This window comes from Triticum aestivum, chromosome 2B (genome assembly GCF_018294505.1).
Source record: "Triticum aestivum cultivar Chinese Spring chromosome 2B, IWGSC CS RefSeq v2.1, whole genome shotgun sequence".
Classification (NCBI taxonomy): Eukaryota; Viridiplantae; Streptophyta; class Magnoliopsida; order Poales; family Poaceae; genus Triticum; species Triticum aestivum.
Window position 1 is genome coordinate 87,097,377 of NC_057798.1, and position 14,208 is coordinate 87,111,584.

Sequence of the window (14,208 nt, forward strand, 5' to 3'; positions counted from 1 at the left end):
TCCTTTCAGCTTGTACACCATATCAGGATGTTTTGGATCTTCAAAGCCAGGTGGTTGAGCGACATATACATCTTCTTCAATCTTGCCATTGAGAAATGCACTCTTCACATCCATTTGATATAGCAAGATGTTGTGATGGTTAGCGTAGGCTAGCAGTATACGAATAGTTTCAAGCCTAGCCACAGGAGCAAATGTTTCATCAAAGTCGATTCCTTCTACTTGAGTATATCCTTGAGCCACAAGACGTGCTTTGTTTCTAACGACTTGACCATGCTCATCTTGCTTGTTTCGATATATCCATTTTGTTCCAATAATGTTATGCTTGCGAGGGTCAGGTCGCTTGACAAGTTCACAAACATTTTTCAGCTTGAACTGTTGAAGTTCTTCTTGCATGGCTTGAATCCATTCAGGTTCCATAAAGGCTTCAGCAAATTTCTTGGGTTCAGATATTGATACAAATGAAAAGTGCCCACAGAAGTTTGCTAACTGTGTTGCTCTTGAGCGAGTCAGTGGACCAGGTGCATTGATGATGTCAATTATCTTCTCAATTTGTACTTCATTTGCAACACGAGGATGAACAGGATGAAGACTTTGCTCTTGCTGATCATTGTCATCATTGGGAGGATTATCTTCGGTCTGAGCATTGTCTTTAGGTTGGTTAGGTGCAGAAATGATAAGTTCCTCTTCAGGCTGTGCTTCAGAGGGCATGATTTCACCAGTTCCCATCAGCTTGATAGATTCGCTTGGAGGAGCTTCATCAAGTGTACTTGGCAGGAGTTCTCTTTGTGAACCATTGGTTTCATCAAATCTCACATCCACAGTTTCAATGATCTTGTAGAGATAGAGGTTGAAGACTCTGTAGGAGTGCGAGTCCTTTCCATAGCCAAGCATGAAGCCTTCGTGAGCCTTAGGTGCAAATTTCGACTTGTGATGGGGATCCTTGATCCAGCATCTAGCTCCAAATACTCTGAAGTAGCTTACATTTGGGTTCTTGCCAGTGAGGAGCTCATATGATGTTTTGTTCAGAAGCTTATGGATGTAAACACGGTTTATGATGTGACATGTTGTATCAATAGCTTCAGGCCAGAACTTTCTTGGTGTCTTGTACTCATCGAGCATTGTTCGAGCCATCTCAATGAGGGTTCTGTTCTTGCGCTCTACAATGCCATTTTGCTGAGGTGTGTATGGAGCAGAAAACTCATGAGTGATTCCCATTGTATCCAGATAGAGATCAAGCCCGGTGTTCTTGAATTCAGTGCCGTTATCACTTCTGATATGCTTGATCTTGACGCCATAATTGTTCATTGCTCGATTGGCGAATCGTCTGAAGACATCTTGTACTTCAGTCTTGTAGAGAATTATGTGCACCCATGTGTATCTTGAGTAGTCATCAACAATGACGAAGCCATAGAGACACGCTGTTGTTGTGAGGGTAGAGTAGTGAGTAGGGCCAAATAAGTCCATGTGCAACAGCTCGAAGGGTTGAGATGTCGTCATGATTGTCTTCGAGGGGTGCTTCGCCCTAGTCATCTTCCCAGCTTCACAGGCACCACACAAATGATCTTTCTTGAACTTGACACCTTCGATGCCAATGACATGCTTCTTCTTGACGAGTGTGTGTAAGTTCCTCATGCCAGCATGCCCCAGCCTTCGATGTCAGAGCCAGCATTCTGAAGCTTTTGCAAGAAGACATACGGCAAGCTGTGGACCTGCTGAGAAATCTACCATGTATAGATCATCTTTCCTATACCCTTCAAAGACTAGAGACTTGTCAGATTCCATTAGTACAAGGCAACGATATTTTCCAAATAGCACAATCATGTTCAAGTAAGCATTGAGACAGACATTAAGTTGAACCCAAGGGATTCAACAAGCATCACTTTATCCATGTGTTGATCCTTCGAGATTGCAACACTACCTAGACCCAATACCTTGCTTTTACCAGTGTCAGCAAATGTGATTTGACTCTTGTCGGATGGACGTAAGGTTGAGTCCATGAGAAGACTTCGATCACCAGTCATATGATTAGTGCATCCGCTGTCGATAATCCATTCTGAAGCTTTTGGAGACATGCCCTACAGTGCAGTTAGGAGGATAGGCTTCACAAAGAGTGTTGTGAAGCATAAGCATTTGACGCACACTAGGATTATCACAGCTTAGATCAAGATTAGAACACACAGTATGACAGGTAAGCGATTCATATGTGGAATACATAGTAAGTTATTTTATCATGCGTCCCTTTGTGTTTTAGGTCCCCAGCAATAATATCAGACGCCTTTGATTGCTGGTTGGAGACCATATTCTGCAAAAGAGAGTTAATTCTTCTTCACCACCCACATCTTCAGGGGTGGCTTAGAAGCAATGAGTCTAAGTGCAGCATCTGAGAATTTCGGCTTTGAAGCCCTAGCAAATAGCCTTGCAGGAGATGAATGATACTCATATGAATAAGCAGAAAAGTTCTTAGTCCTATGAACATGGTGGTTTGAGGACACACGTTCATATTCATAAGTTTGAGCACGATTTCCCTGCAAAACATTGGCATTAGGGTGACTCAAGTGAGTCATGTATTCATATGAAGCCGTTGGACCATATGATGCCTTTGGTCTGGGGTTTGTCTTCTTCCCTGGTGGTGTCATGATGACATTCACTGGAAGATTCTCAAGACAGCTTTTGGGAACCCAGATCTTCTTCATAGGTGGTCCATTCCTGTAGTTAGTACCAATATACCTGGCAAACACTTCACCATTCTGATTTTTGAACAGTTTATAGTTTGCATCAACGGATTCATCAATGATAATAGGATTAGCACAGGTAAAGCCAGATAAAGTGGATGGATCCACTGAAGGTTCCTTTGTAGCAACCCATGTGGTTTTGGGATACTGCTCAGGCTTCCAGTAGGAACCATCATCATTCATTTTCCTCTCGAACCCAACACCCTCTTTCCTAGGGTTTCGGTTCAGAATCTGCTTTTTGAGGACATCACAAAGTGTCTGATGTCCTTTCAGACTTTTGTACATCCCAGTTTCAAGCAATGTCTTCAACCTAGCATTTTCATCAGCAATAGCAGTGGTATCCTCCACAGAGGGGTTAGTTTCCACATCAGTAGTTGAAGACAATGCAACAGCAGCGGCATTGGAACATTCAGCAATAGAGGTAGCGTTATCACGCTCAATGCATTTTAGACATGGTGGTTCAAATCCATCCTGAGCGGAACTGATCTGTTGAGCGCGAAATGACTCATTCTCTTTTTGAAGATCTTCATGAGTCGCTTTCAATTTCTCAAGCTCTTGCTTCCTTTGAAGATAATCATAGGAGAGCCTTTCATATGTGGTTGAGAGCGTCTCATGAAGACTTTCAAGTTCTTGGTACTTAGCATGAAGATTTTTTATGTCTTCTACTAAGGACTGTGAACGTGTCATTTCCGCGTCCAACAGGTCATCGCTTTTGTCTAACAGTTTTTGAGTATGTTCCATAGCCCTTTGTTGTTCAGTAGCAATTTTAGCAAGTGTTTTGTAGCTGGGTTTGGATTCACAATCAGAGTCATCGTCACTTGATGTTTGAAAGTAAGCATCGCGTGATTTTACCTTGGCACCACGTGCCATGAAGCAGTAGGTGGGAGCAGGATCGTCCATGTCATCATCTTCAGCGTTGGTGTGGAAGTCATTGTCTTCAGTGTTGAAGATGGACTTGGCAACATAGGCTGTGGCTAGAGCCAGACTTGCAACGCCAGGGTCGGACTCCTCTCCAGACTCCACCTCCACCTCCTCAGAAGCAGACTCCTCCTCAGAATCCATTTCCTTGCCAACAAAAGCACGAGCCTTGCCAGATGAGCTCTTCTTATGAGATGAAGACTTGGAAGAAGACTTAGAGGAAGACTTTGAGGATTTCTTCTTCTTCTTGTCATCAGAATCATATTCCTTGCTCTTCTTCTTCTTCTTCTCATTGTCCCACTGTGGACACTCAGATATGTAGTGACCAGGTTTCTTGCACTTGTGGCGGGTTCTCTTCTTGTGGTCATGGGTGGAAGCTTCATCATTCCTTGAGCTAGATCGTGAAGACTTTCTGAAGCCCTTCTTCTTGGTGAACCTCTGAAACTTCTTCACAAGCATGGCAAGTTCCTTTCCAATGTCTTTAGGATCATCAGAACTGCAGTCAGATTCTTCTTCAGATGAGGAAACCACTTTTGCCTTCAAGGCACGAGTTCGGCCATAATTGGGACCATAAATATCTCTTTTCTCAGAAAGCTGGAACTCATGTGTGTTGAGCCTCTCAAGTATATCAGACGGATCGAGTGTCTTGAAGTCAGGGCGTTCTTGTATCATGAGGGCAAGGGTGTCAAAGGAGCTGTCAAGTGATCTCAGTAGTGTCTTGACGATTTCATGCTTGGTAATCTCAGTGGCGCCGAGAGCCTGAAGCTCTTTTGTGATGTCAGTCAGACGATCAAACGTGAGCTGGACATTTTGATTGTCGTTTCTCTTGAAGCGGTTGAAGAGGTTGCGAAGAACACTGATCCTTTGATCTCTCTGGGTTGAGAAGCCTTCGTTGACCTTGGACAACCAGTCCAAGACTAGCTTCGACGTTTCCAGAGCACTCACACGGCCATACTGTCCTTTGGTCAGATGACCACAGATGATGTTCTTTGTAGTAGAGTCCAGTTGAATGAACTTCTTGACATCAGTGGGGGTGACACCTTCACCAGTTTTGGGAACGCCGTTCTTGACGACATACAAGAGGTCGACATCAATGGCTTCAAGATGCATGCGCATCTTATTCTTCCAGTAGGGATATTCAGTTCCATCGAACACGGGGCAAGCAGCGGAGACTTTGATTATCCCTGCAGTCGACATAGCTAAACTCCAGGTGGTTAAACCGAATCACACAGAACAAGGGAGTACCTTGCTCTGATACCAATTGAAAGTGCTAGTATCGACTAGAGGGGGGTGAATAGGCGATTTTTATGGAAGTCTTCAAAACTTGGAAGTTTCAAAGACAAATAATAGAAATGACCTAGTTGATATGCAGCGGAAGATTAACTACCATAAGAAAACCATAGTCAAGTATGCAATGATGTGAAAGTACATGACTAATAGCAGCTAAGTAGTAAGGATCAGAATGGAAGATAGTATGAAGCCAATCAACAGTAGTAGTCAAACAATGAAGTCAAACAGATACACAAATAGGCAATGACTTCACGAAGACAAACTTAAGTAAAGGAAGGGAGAGGATAGAACCAGTCACTTGTTGAAGACACAGGATTTGTTGGACCAGTTCCAGTTGCTGTGACAACTATACGTCTGGTTAGGGAGGCTGAGATTCAACTCAGAAGACCGCGTCTTCACCTTATTCCCCTTGAGCTAAGGACACCTAGTCCTCGCCCAATAACTCTTGTAAGTCTTCAAGGTAGACTTCCAAACCTTCACAGACTTCGTTCACCGGCAATCCACAATGACACTTGGATGCTCAGAACGTGACGCCTAACCGGCTGGAGGATACACAGTCCTCAAGTGTAATAAGTCTTCAGGTCACACACACAGAAAGACTTCAGTGATGCCTAACACTCTTTGGCTCTGGGTGTTTGGGCTTTGTGCTCGCAAGGATTTCTCTCTCTCAAAGGCTTCGAGGTGGGTTGCTCTCAAAACGACAAAAGCCGTAAACTAACTCTGAGCAGCCACCAATTTATGGTGTAAGGGGTAGGCTATTTATAGCCACTGGGCAACCCGACCTAATATGTCCAAAATGACCCTGGGTCACTAAGGAACTGACACGTGTTCTAAAGGTCAGATTTCAAACACACACGGCAACTTCACTTGGGCTACAAGCAAAGCTGACTTATCCAGCTCAGGATAAGATTTGCTCTCATTGTCTTCGCTCGAAGACATAGGATTTGGGTTGAGCATCACTCCAGTCATTCTGACTTAGTTCACTTGGACCCCACTTAACAGTACGGTGGTGGTTCCTATGACTCAACAAAGAAGAAAAGGAAACAGCGAAACAACACAGTCTTCGCGCTCCATAGTCTTCACTCAATGTCTTCTCATGTCATAGTCTTCAATATGAATATCTTCTCATACCACCATTGTCTTCAATGTCTTCATACATTTTTAGGGGTCATCTCCGGTAGGTAAACCGAATCAATGAGGGACACTACCTGCGTTATCCTGCAATTCTCACAAACGCATTAGTCCCTCAACCAACTTTGTCGTCAATACTCCAAAACCAACTAGGGGTGGCACTAGATGCACTTACAAATATACAAGAGTGTATTATACTTATGCATTACAATAAATAAATACAAATATTCTTAGGTGCAACAGCATATCATTTATATCAATTTAACTATAGAAAACACAAGTATGGAGAATATTACACCATAGCATTTGCATAAATTCGACCAAAGAAAAAGATCTTTTGAATAATATTACATTTTTCAATCTATCAATGTAAACTACAACTATTGGGAAGTAAAATCTTCAAATTTTATTTGCTTCCTGTTCCAACCGAAGTATTCAGCTGCAAGTCAATTATCCTTGTTTCAAATCTGTAAAAGAAAATTGGACCCTATAGTTATGTAATTAAATATACACAAATATGATCTCGGAATATGGAAGAAAAGACTTCAACTTACAAAAGTTGAAGGCCAAGCAATTAGGTATCCTGAAGAGAAAGCTTCACCAATTGTCCTGCAACCAGAAACTTCCCTTACTAACTCCTCATTATCAAGAATAGGTTCATCTATGCGCACATGGAAAAATTTAGAAACTAACTCAATACCACCAGCCTTAGTAGCTGGATCAATAGTCAGAAAAGCACCATACAACGTTTTGCTTGTTGGGATATGATGAAGTCTTTAAAACTACTTTAAAAGCTATGATCATTATTAGCATTCAACAGCAATAATAATATAATTTGCATGAACAATATGATCTCTATTTTAATGGCATCCTAAAATACATGCCCCATAAAAACTAAATAAACTGGACTAGCCATCAAAGTCTAATGCCCAAGGACACCTCACTTGCTCACGCTTGGTTGAAGTTATCCTTTACTTGTCGATTTGTAACAGAAGTCATTTTTCAAGGAGGCATGTTAGATTGGTTTGAGTCGGGAATTTGAGTACAGTAAACCCATGCCCCTTGGCGGATCTTTACCTTGATTGAAGAAGTACGCCTTTTTTTAGCGAACTGGATGTGGGCGTTCAGTTCTAGTCCCCTGCTTGTCTAGTCTTGAAAAATATTCAACTGCGCGATCCCTCATTTCCCTTGCCTACAAAGAGAAAAATAGTAGATGGAATGATATTCATATCCTAGAGCTACAGAAAGCTGCAACTTCAAAACTCAAAAACACACAAACCTTACCTTTTGCACATAATCAATAACAAGGTCTTGTGGCGACGATGACTTTTTGTTGAATTTGTAACTGACCGACATCATCATGCTCGCCATCCTGGTTCCATGACACAACAATGGTAAGCAATTAATATTTTTATATTCTATCTTTGTGACATGAGTGAGAGTAAGTCTAGACATAACTTTTTGGCATGAATGCGACAGATTATTAGCCTCAGAAATTTCATGTTTCATAGACAAGCGTGCCTCAACAGGTCCATTGCATTGGATTCTCTACAAACTGAAATATTAATACGAAGGTTTCATGTTGAAAGCAATGATATAGCCATATTGACATTACCTTTGTTTTACCATGTAGTATTTGTAACCGAGAAATGCCAGTATGATTTGATTGGAGATTTTCCTACAGAACTAACAAGTATGAGTAAAATATTGAAATAAATGCATACAAAAGGAAGGGACAAAGAAGTCATTTACATCTTCTACTCCATTATTCCCTTTGGCATGTTCCAAACAATTGGCAAGCTTGTTCCAAAAGGCTAGCTTTCTTCATTGCATTTTACAACTATTCTTTGCCCCTTTGGCATGTTCCAAAAAAAATTGACAAGCTTCTTCTCCTGTGCTTGCATACTTCCTTATGTAATACAAGATTAAGAAAGTTACTAATTAAGTGTCAATAAAACCATTACAAGTAAAGACAAATTAAATAATGACACCACAAGCACAATTTAAATTGCGAATAGACATGAATTTGTAGAAGATAAATGAGGGAAGGGGAAAGAAGAATCCACCTAGGACAAGATTTGAGTCTTGGACAGGGAAACCAAGCAGTACAAGTTGTGGACGTCTCCTCTGCAATTTGGGTCGCAGAACCAAGCAATCCGACCAAAAGAAACATGTGAATGGAGAGGGCAAAGAGGTACACAGTAGCATGCCAATGCACTATCAGCTTATCATAACTCAAAATAGAGAGAGGAGATTCAAGACCATGGTCCAGCCACCCACACTCAATGCCATTGGATATAAGATGCGCCTATGAACAAAATCTTATCTAGTTTGAAAACACAATGCTCAATCGACAGATATTCATTAAAAAATCTTCTGCTGGAACTTCGAGATAACAAGTTAAAAATCGGACTAAGAATCCAGGACATTTGCGCATGCTACTTATTTTAATTTCTACCAGTTTGTGCTGGATTCATGTGTGGCACTAGGATGAGAAGGTGGTGATTTTTGTGAAGTGCACACATTGTCGTGCTCCTCGAGTTGTTGACTGACTGTGTGCCGATGAACATGCAGCAATTCCAACAGGACATATTGTCCTGCTCTCATGGGTGAGTACTCATGCGTGTAACATTCCTCATCTGATTTGTTTTACCCTGGTACCTTTGCTTTATTCATTAGACCAAAATTGTCCATGGTCTGCTACTGATCCTAAACTGGTGACCCATCTGTTTAGTGTTGTGGCCGTTTTGATTAATACCCTCTCATGGTTTGCTACATGCTAATGTCTTTTTTTATGAAATCTCCAAACGCAGCAGCATGTTGCCTCATGTGCCATCCCAATAAGTCAGTGAAGCAGCAGCAGCAAGGTGGCCACGGGGTGAGAAATCAGGGAAACGTACGAGTGAAAGGTTCAGAGGTTAAAGAATCAGATGGATGAAAGTACTAGTACAGAGGTGAACTGAAACACTTAGATGGATGAACAAGTACAAGTACTGAGATTACAGCTTGCTCCCGACCCAAATAAGGAATTCGTAGCAGGCAGATCTGAGAAGGGGTGGGCGTTCAGATCCATACCAAACACGAGATCGTACCCCTTCAGGATGTAGGTGCCGAAGCTGAGGATCGACGAGGCCGTCGCCGCAGCAATCCAATTGGCGCCGAGGTAGGTCGAGGAAGCGGTAGATCGATCCGGGGGTTGAGGTGGGTGGGGGCGCGGGTGCTGGGAGGGGCTACAGGCGGCGGCGCGCTGGGCGTTGGAGGGCGGCGACGTAGCCGCCGAACGGGCACGCAGTAATGTGCAGGGCCAACCAGCAGTCAACACGTGTCCTGACAGACCCCACCACTCAAGCAACCACAATTCCTTTTTTAATTTATACAGAAAATGTTTTTTCCTTGCCTTATCCCAGTGGACTGCTGCTATTCGACACCCCATAGCCACTCGTTCTACAGCTCCGTGAAAGAGGATTCCGGCGAGGTGAGGTCCGCCGCTCGGCGCCGTGGCCGGCGGCCAGACGGGAGCTGTCGTGGCTAGCGCTGCACGCGTCCGGTGCGCTGCAACGCCTTGGCCGTGGCCTTGGAAGGCGGCAAAGACGGCCCGTCGCGGCTAGTGCCGCCAGGTTCCGGCATGCTGCGCCGCGTGGGGGCACTGGCCTTGAGCCCTTGACTGGAGGCAATATGGGTCCATGGAAGCTACCTCCGCTTGCTTCAGTCGTGCTGCGCCGCGCGGGCCGTCGCCTTGGCCGATGGGTTGACGGGGCCGTCACGGCTAGCTCCGCCCGCCTCCGGCGCGCCCAAGGCTGTGGCCGACCCGCTCCCTGGTAGAAGGTGGAACCACAGCGCATGCAACCAGTCGGCGGGTGCGGCCGTGGCCGGTGGAGATGCGCGGGAGGTCGCTGGGTCACACACTTGAAGGCGTGAGCTCGATGCAACTCAACATGCAAAGGTGATTGTAGTTGTTTGCTTCTAGCTAACTAGCTCTTAGAGCATCCACAATGTTGTGTTTTGTTGCCTCCAAGGCAGCCTCTAAGCCTTTAGAGGCAGGCGCTATACACTATGGGCATGCGCCTCTAAGCCAAAATCCTTGGCATCGATGCCAAGCTTGGAGGCTGCCTCTAGTTCTTGCTTTGGACTAAAATAATCAGCTAACCCCACATGTCATGGATAGAAAGAGTGATGGCCATGCAAAGAGATGAGACACAATCGGTTGAAGAATCAAATATTTTACTCTATGTGGGGACATCTTAGAGGCTGAGAATATGTGCTACACACTACGCACTTTTGAGCCAAGTTTTACTACAGGACATGGGGCCCAGCTTAGAGGCAAGCCAGCCTCTAAGCACTGTGGATGCCCTCACTCAGGTGAGTATTAGGCGCCGGCGCACCGGCCAAAACTTTTGGCCGGTCCGCTCTGCACCGTAGGATTAGCATATTGTCAACCGTTCAAACTTTATCCTATACCCCCGATATGCATCGTTTTTCTCCACAAACCAATGCACGACCCCTGTAGAACTCGGCGCCTAGCTGGCCGTAGCAGCACCGACTAGTCGCTCCCATCACCACTCACCGCCTCGCCGTGGCCTCTCCCCGTCTCGCCAGATGCAGCGGAGGCCCGTCAAAACATATATGCCCCAAGCGGTTCCACTGGCCGTTGGGCTCTGGAAGCTGGTTGCAACATAATAAATTGCTGGTTCCAGCAAACAAATTCTTTGGTTCCAGCAATAACATGGATCCGGCAAAAAATCAAAAGTTGGGATGATGGCAAAAATCAAAGACGGTGGCAGTAAAAAACACGGACGGTGGCAGCAAAAAATTGAAACTGGGTTTCAGCAGCAAATCACAGAAGGGCGGTAGCAAAAATCGAAAAGGCCAGTGGTAGCAAAATCATAGACGGTGGTAACAAAAATTAGAGATGGTTCCAGCAAAAAACATCTCAAATTACAGATCCTAGCAAAAAAAGTCGCTAATTCCAGCAAAACAAAAGAACGGTTGTAGCAAAAAAGGCCGCTGATTGTAGCTCCCGCCAAGGCCGGTTCTAGCATCTCGTCTGCCCGTCGTAGCACGACATAGCCGTCGTTCCAGCACCGCGCCCGGGGCTTGCAGGAGCCGCACCTCTTGATTCCAGCTTTAGATGACAACAGTTGCAGCACCGCCCTCTGCCGATTCCAACACCGCTTGTCCTGGAGCTTGCACTACATCGTGGTAGCAGCAGCGGCCCCCGGGGGGGGGGGGAGGGGGTCGGCACTGGTGTGGTGCTGGTGATTGGCGGAGGAGCAGGAGCTTGATGAACCCCTGTGAGTGGAAAAAGTGAGGTGGGTACTGTGTGCGGCGCTTGGCCGACGAGCTGCCATGGCCGGCCGGCACAGCCTGTAGTCGGTGGGGGGTGGGGGGGAGTGAGGGACGCATGGAAGGAGAGGAGAAGACGAGAAAAGGGAAAAGCGGAGCTCGCAGACGAGATGCGTCCATGGGCGAGGAAAAAGGAGTGGCTCTGGTCGTTCTTGGAGAGATAAGGTAATGGAGAGATAAGATAAGGCAGAGTGAACGGTGCGACCGGCGAAAACTCAGCCGGTCGACCGGCTATAAGCGTTTCCCTCTCACTTATCCACCTATCGACATATGCACGTACTGAAATTAGAAGTATAAGAGCTATCCAGCTTCACCTATACATCTTCTCTGCTTTTCAATCACGAGTGCAGGTGAAATCACAAATTGGCGAAAACTTCTCTTAAATTTAGTGCCCAACACCACATTTAACTGGAAAGTGGGAAACTTTTTTTTTGAAAAATCATGGGGGGGGGGGGGGGAGCTCCCGACCTGAATATATTTCTCAATGTTTGTAACCCATCATTCGACTGATTACAAGGTGAAATTACATAGGCACGTGTAATCGTGATAAGAGGTAGGAACACCATAAGGAGGCGGCCTGCTTTTGCTCTGTTTTCTTCATCCTGTGTGTCCAGAGCATGAGATCATCAATGATTCTCTTAAGGGTGAGGATACTATGGTGGTTTTGCTGCCTGAAGGTCATAGCATTTCTCGAGTCCCAGATCTTCCATAGGATAATGAGGAGGATGGAGTGCCAGATTGCCGCATCCAGCTGAGAGGGGAGACGACAGTCCCAAAGATCGTCAAAGGTGGCCGATGGGTAAATGCCAACCCGTTGCCATATCCGCTGCGTGAGTGGGCAGTCGATGAATATGTGCAAGCGTGTTTCACCATTGAAGCCGCAACGTGGACATAGAGAGTTAGTGACCATGTGCTTGCGGAGTAGGTTGCTTTTGGAGTTGAGTCGACCTCGGAATAGCAGCCAGGCAAAAATCTTCACCCGGTTGGGAACGCATGAAGACCATATTGGAATGGCATGCACATCATTGACAGAGGCGTTGCCCATGGTGAGCGTGTAGGAGGCCCTGGTGGAGAAGCACATGCCACCATTGAGGTAGCGCTCCTGCAGGAGAGACAACACAGAACACAACTCGGCGGTAGCATTAGAGGTTAGGCGGTTCCGTAGGATTGAATCTAAACCGTAGTTAAAAACAGTAGCCACACGAGCTAGGGGTAAAGTGGTGTGAGAGTATAGGCAGGGGAATAATGTAGCGAGAGGTTTCTGGTGAATCCATGCGTCTAACCAGAAATATGTAGCGAGAGTATAGAAAGTGGGAAACTTACCTGCAACTAATCAATATTTCTTGACGATGGAACATTTACACATCTCAAGGAAAAGTAGTACTCCCACTATCCCAAAATAAGTGACTTAACTTTGTACTGACAGAGGGAGTACATCTGAAGGTAATTGTTTGTAGAGCAATCCTCGGGAGCAAAGTTTATATACAGCTATTTGAAAGTGTTTCTCTTGTGCATGACTTGATTGGCTACCAAGTCCTGAAAAAGGAAAGGAACGATTTTGTATGAGGAATAAAGAATTTGAGGGTATGACTTGTAAGTGAAACAATACCTTAGTTGGTTTTAGTGAAAAATCACATGATATTCAGAGTCCTGGTTTATGAAACCTGAAAAGCGCTTCAAGATACAACAAAAGGTTTTGCAAAACATCACACGGTATTCACAAGAGCATTAGCAAAATGTTTATCCTTTTCATTGATACATTAATCTCTATCATTAAAATTGGCAAAAGGAGAATATGTCAAACGAGAAATCTCATGCACTAAAATTTAAAATAAACCTAGGTTGTACTCTGTTAGTAGTGCACTTTGATTCTAAGTAAGATCGAGCTGATGTCTCGTTACTAAATCAACTCATGATGCTGATGTAAAATATCTCTCTCTTTCATTTATTTAATTGTCGACGACTAATCCGCCGTATACTGATGGAAGCAGCAAACAAATGTAGATGATTCAGAGTTTCCAAGCATATTTGTTTATCTAGATAGAAACAGGGTAATGATATACAGCTAACACTGAAGCAAATAAATAATAATGCAATTCTGAAGGATTAATTTGCATGTGTTTGAACACAAGAAACAGGGTTATGGAAGATGAAGTACGGGGAGCTATTTCTGAAGGATTAGTTTACATGTCATAGTTGTTTATTTGTTTTAATCTTATCTGAGTGTTAATATATGTAGATTCCAGGCGCAATAATGGACCTATTGGCGATGAAGTGCCAGGAGCTCCTTCCATGCTGAGCACCATAGAGGTTGATCCACGAAGGGGGCAATTTTCTATCAATCCTGATCTATTTTCTTGTATCCAGGATGCAACAATCAACAATGGAGTAGATGGGTAGGACACCGGATGTATAGCCACGAAGAAACTTTGGCGGCAAAATATGTTGTTATGCGGTAGAAAAAAAGGTTGTTTGCTGATTTTCTGGAACGTAACAGCAATTAGAGAGATGCATTGTGTTTATTAAGTGGTGGGGTCCGCCAGGACACGTGCTGGCCCCTGGTTGGCCCTGCACAATACTGCATGGTGTGAACCCAGCAAGAGAGCCCGACCCGGCGTGCTGGGCGTTGGAGGGCGGAGAGATAGCGGCTGGGCTGGATGTAGATCGGATTTGAGACCCAGTTTATTTAACCTTTTGTTGGTTATAATTGGCGGGAAAAGTAAGCGGGAATATTAGAGATTTAGCGCCAGCAGAAAAAATCAAGGGAAATTTGGAGGGAAATTGTTTTGGAAGA

General features: G+C 44.6%; 1 long non-coding RNA gene across 4 annotated transcripts; it reads right to left on the bottom strand.

The window, feature by feature from the left end:
* Positions 1-6,258: 6,258 nt before the first annotated feature.
* LOC123043632 (uncharacterized) lies at positions 6,259-11,451 on the bottom strand. Of its 4 annotated transcripts, none has more exons than XR_006419424.1 (8): positions 9,147-11,451; positions 8,138-8,198; positions 7,824-7,976; positions 7,687-7,749; positions 7,356-7,443; positions 7,149-7,263; positions 6,626-6,680; positions 6,259-6,538 (listed from the first exon to the last, which is right to left on the bottom strand). It is a non-coding gene; the product is annotated as an uncharacterized lncRNA (long non-coding RNA). The 4 variants fall into 4 exon arrangements; XR_006419421.1 differs by having other exon boundaries at positions 7,824-7,980; XR_006419423.1 differs by having other exon boundaries at positions 8,138-11,451.
* Between the last annotated feature and the right edge of the window lie 2,757 nt (positions 11,452-14,208).